Here is a 5,137-nt window from a genome sequence, read left to right as displayed (position 1 = left end):
GTGTTGCAGAGTTAGCATCTTGAATTTGCAATTCACTATGAACTTGTTGAGTGGCGACAAGTCCAGAATGACTCTGAGCCCTTCCGAGTCTTTTTTAGGAACACAAAACAGCCTCCCTTGGAATTTGATGGACTTCACCCTTCGGATCACATTTTTCTCCAACAGTTCTTGAACGTACTCCTCCAGAACGGGGGTGGAGTGTTGGAAAAAACCGAGGGCACGGGGGTGGAGTGCTGTACCAGCTCCAGCCCAGTCCATTCTTGAGTAGGCTGTGGGCCCAGGGATTGAAGGTCCACCGATTCCGAAAATTCTGAAGTCTCCCTCCTACCGGCATCATCTCACTTGGACTGCCGTCCTGAGGTCTTGCCTCCCCTACCGCGACCGCCCCTGAATCCCCTTCCCCTTGAGGGGCGCCTATATGAGCCTCTGGCTGCTCCTCTAGGCTTTGCTCGAAAGGAAGTAGACTGCCCTTCGAACGTTGGGGTGAACACCGTGGACTCTGTCAACACGGCCTGGGGTACCCACTGGAAAGTGGTCGGGGTTTGTGCCACCATCTGGGGCACTGAAGGCATCGGCAACTGTTGTTGCTGTTACTGTTCAACTGGCTTGGCTGGCCGAGACGGTAGCCTAGGCCTTTTAGTCTTCCTCTTCGCTTGGGGACCCTCATCCGGGGAAGACTTTCTCTTGATAGACAGGCCACACTTTTGGAGAAGATTTCTATTCTCCGTGGCGGCCTTATCCACAACTTCTTTGACCAATTCGCTAGGGAAAAGGTCTTTGCCCCAAATGGTGGAGGAGATTAGTTTCCTTGGCTTGTGCCTCCCCGTAGCCAAGGTGAACACGAACTCCCTACAAGCTCTCCTCGCCCTGACGAAGCTGTAAAGATCCTTCGTCATTGTGGCCAGATGAATCTTGGCCACTAGCATGAACATTTCATGGACCTTGGGGTCACTTGCCATCGTCTCAAGATCGGTCTGAAGAGACATTGAAGCAGCCAGTCTTTCTTTTGTCACGAGCTCTCTCCGCAAAAGAAAGTCCGACAGCTTAGGGAGGTTCTCACCGAACTGACGTCCGGCAATATCAGCCTCCAACTTCCCGACTGAGAAGGGAAGTTGGACGTCCTTCCAGTCCTTGTGGTCCATGGGTAGGGCCAGCGACAAGGGTTTACACTCCTCCAGGGAGGGGCAAGGCTTGCCAGCATCGACTGCTTTTAATACAGCCGCAAACCCTTTCTGCAAAAAGGGGAAGACTCTAGCAGGAGAGGACACAAAGGAAGGGCGCTTCTTACTCAATGCAGTAACTTTTGAGTTTGTGAAGCCCCTCTCTTTCATCGAAGATGAAAGCAAAGCTTGAGCCTTAACATGGTCCATCACTATGACCTCCTTCGGCTCTGTCTTCTCCTTTGAAGCTGGTTCCTTCCTCAACCGAACATAACAGTCCGGGTATGACCCTTTGCTGGACCAGAATTCCACTTCCTCAAGGGGAACTGAACCCAGCTTATCCGACATGACGATCTTTCCAGTCGTCATCGGCATGTGCTTGACATAACTCCACGGGTTAGCATTTGAGCACAAGGGAAGGTGTTTCACATTGAGCCTTTCCTGGGGCCCACGTGATGCTGCAAGCTCCTGCATCTGCAGTTCCATTGCAGCCGCCTTCTCCATATTCTCCTTCTGCATTTGTTGGATCATTCCAACACTGAAGGAGAGGGTCTGTCCCAGCTCTACTGGGAGAGCGGACGATGTTGAGGGAATAGGCTCAGGGATCAGAACCGGAGCAGCCGACACCTCGTTGGCTTCTTCCTCTACGATGTCTGGGGCTTGATCTCCATCCTGGCCACCTGCCAGGAGGTCTTCCTCCAGACGCTCGGACACGTCTGGCATCCTGTCGCCCAACTGGATGTCTTGCACGGCGACCGCCACTTCAGCATCCACCTGGATCTAAACTAGGGGGTTCTCCTCTTGAGGCTGGGGAATCACTGCATCAGCTGATGCCCTAGGGAAAAGGTAAGCCCTCATCTTCTCACTTGGAAGATAAGGTCCAGAGGTGTTCTTCTGGAAGCCCCTTACCCAGGTGCGAAGCTTCCCCCTTGCCATATCCCTTGATTCCGCTGTCCTAGGGGAGTCAAAAGATTCAGTAATCAGGTTAAAGCACACGGTACATACCTGGGGGTCCCAATACCGGAGCTCACCTTTGGAGACAGCGCATGCTGCGTGTCTCCTACATAATCCATGTCCACAGAGGTTCTTACTGCGGACATTGCAGAAAGCACTTGCGCACTTCGGACGTACCTCCTGCAAAGAGAAGAAAATTTCCGTGAGTATCAAGTGAACTATGTATCACTGGATATGCACAGTTTAGCATAACAATTCAGACAGGAAAGACACACACTTGTGTTTCCTTCTCAGCCAATTGCTGCAGCCTTCCAGATAATAAAATCGAAAGGTTAATCTCTTCTAGAATAACCAATGCAAAGTTTCCAGAGGAAACAGGTGGAGCTCACACCTCAGCAATGATTTTAAAATCCTGGATAATAGACAAGAAAGAACTTACTTTCTTATCTGTAAGGCAACAGCCAAGGGCTGTGCAAGAAAACAAAAAAGTGTTAGAACACACAGTGCTGTACTAAAACTTATACTATAGTTTTCCTCTTGCAGTATATATTATACTGAAGAATACTGGTACAGTATAGGAGGTTATGTGCCGGCCGGCACACACCATAACTAGCTTTAAAGTATACTACTTAAAAGCTATAAGGCGGCAGAACGCTGGTTTAAATGCATGTGCCGGCCGGCAACAGCCAATGTCGGCTACACAAGGTAGCACCCGGCTACCGGCCACACTCTTTGTGACTGGAAGACAAGGGCTGACATTAGCCGGCCGGCAAAGGCACACAACCGATGCCAGCCAGCAGCAAAAGAACCAGAGGACTACGACTGCCCGGCTGCCGGCCTATGAGGCCGGCAGCCGGGTCGGGTACAGCACTAGAAGAAAACAGAATGGATGCCGGGATAAGAGCGTAAACAACCTCCAAGCCGGCAATCCGAAAGAGTGCATATAAGGAGGGGAGAATCTATTTCAGGCTTCCTGACCAATGCCGTCTGACTCACAGGCAGGCATGGATGAGGGACCAAGGGAGGTCCGGGCAGCACTCAAGCAGAAGACCCTTGCCGGCCGCAAAGGACTGAGTCAATTCCACATCCTAACCTATCCTATGTCCAGATGTAGAATAGCGTGCAGTACTGTAATGGCTAGGCCATTACGGAGATAGAGGGGGAAAGGCACAAAAGAGGGTCCTACCAACCTTGCTTTAGTGAAGGATCACCCGCAGCCAAGGAAACTCATCTTAGCCTAAGGGAGATCTAGGAGGGAGGCCAGCAATACATGCCAGCTCCCAAAGAACCAAAGCAAGGAAGGTGTTGCTACTCCCAGGGAAAAAATCTTATCCTTCCACCGAGAACAGCAACAAGGACTAGTCTGCTAGATCACAAAAGAAGGAATCATCTCGTACAGAAACCTTCGGTAGTGACCTAAGGAGGCTAAGCCTCCTATGTCTGTGTCAGGCCAGCAAGGGAGAATCTACCCCAAGCCAGACGAACACAGACTCAGACTAAAAACTCTGTTGTTCTGTCCCACTCTGAAACCAGACTTACTGGAAAAGAAAGGTACAGTAACACCCCAGTATAGTTTTATCGAAAGTTAATTCAGATAAACCACTTAGGGATAAGCCCAAGGCTTAAACAGAGGAAAAGGGATTGCATAACTTCTCCGAAGAAAAGAAAGCAACTGGGGAGTATGAGAAAGTATACTAAGGCTCCATGAGCAACTTAGCCTAGGCACCAAGAGAATCGATTACCTAAATCACCGAAACTCACTCGTATACTATCTTGGAAATATTCAACATAATCTTAAATGTATAAAAAATAGCCTAAAGCTTCAATAGAATTTTAATACACTCGGAAAACCAAAATCATGCAGAAAGTACTGGGACCAAACGACTAGGCTACATGGCCTAGTGTAGGCCAGAGTTGGCAAATACTTCGCCAAAATGATACTAAAGCACGAAAGGAAATCCTATGTAACGCTAAATAGCTAAAATTTATTAAAGATAAAAAACTGGGAATGTCGCTCTGGCTATCTAAACTTATACCTAGCGAGCGACAGCGTCCATGACGCCTCCTGTAGGCTACGGTTCTTGTAACAAAGATTAACCCTATTAATCACTCAAAAATTTACCAAGAGCCTATATTTATACATAAAAGAAATGGTACTCAACTTATCAGAGGCCGACGAAGTTGGAGAAGCCATGAAAAGCTGAATGAATCCAAGATTTGCGAGAAACACAGGAAAAAACACCGAGTTGTTAAGCTACGCAAAAAGGAATACAGATGGCACCATGATTGGCACCGGGCAAGCTTACGAAACTGGAGAATAGGGAGCCTTGGGAGCGGCTCCCACTTTTTCTTTCCTGTTTTCGTTTCTTGCCAATTGACCCCTCGATACATAATCTCTGTTTGGGATGAAGATTGCTATGTGGCGTGTCAAGAATACGTCCTCTGATATGTCGCGATATCCCTTTCATTAGGGATATTCGCTCTAGGAGTTGGAATTCTGGTACATTAAGGTAAATTCTCTGGGAATATCGCCGTAGTTGTAATATACCCTAGGAAGCTACCCTATAGGAACTTCCATCAGGACGACATGGCTTGAGCCCAAATATATAAATATATATATATATATATATATATATATATATATATATATATATATATATATATATATATATATATATATATATATATATATATGTGTGTGTGTGTGTGTGTGTGTGTGAGTGCGTGTGTAGTAGTGTATCTATATATATATATATATATATATATATATATATATATATATATATATATATATATATATATATATATATATATATATATATATGCATAAATGCATACATACATACATATATATATATATATATATATATATATATATATATATATATATATATATATATATCTATATATATGTATATATACATATTTTTATGCATATATGTATATGTATATATATATATATCTATATATATATATATATATATATATATATATATATATATATATATATATATATATATATA

Source organism: Palaemon carinicauda, chromosome 36 (genome assembly GCF_036898095.1).
Source record: "Palaemon carinicauda isolate YSFRI2023 chromosome 36, ASM3689809v2, whole genome shotgun sequence".
NCBI classification, from domain to species: domain Eukaryota; kingdom Metazoa; phylum Arthropoda; class Malacostraca; order Decapoda; family Palaemonidae; genus Palaemon; species Palaemon carinicauda.
The sequence above is the reverse complement of the archived record's forward strand: the minus strand, read 5'-3'. Positions refer to the sequence as shown.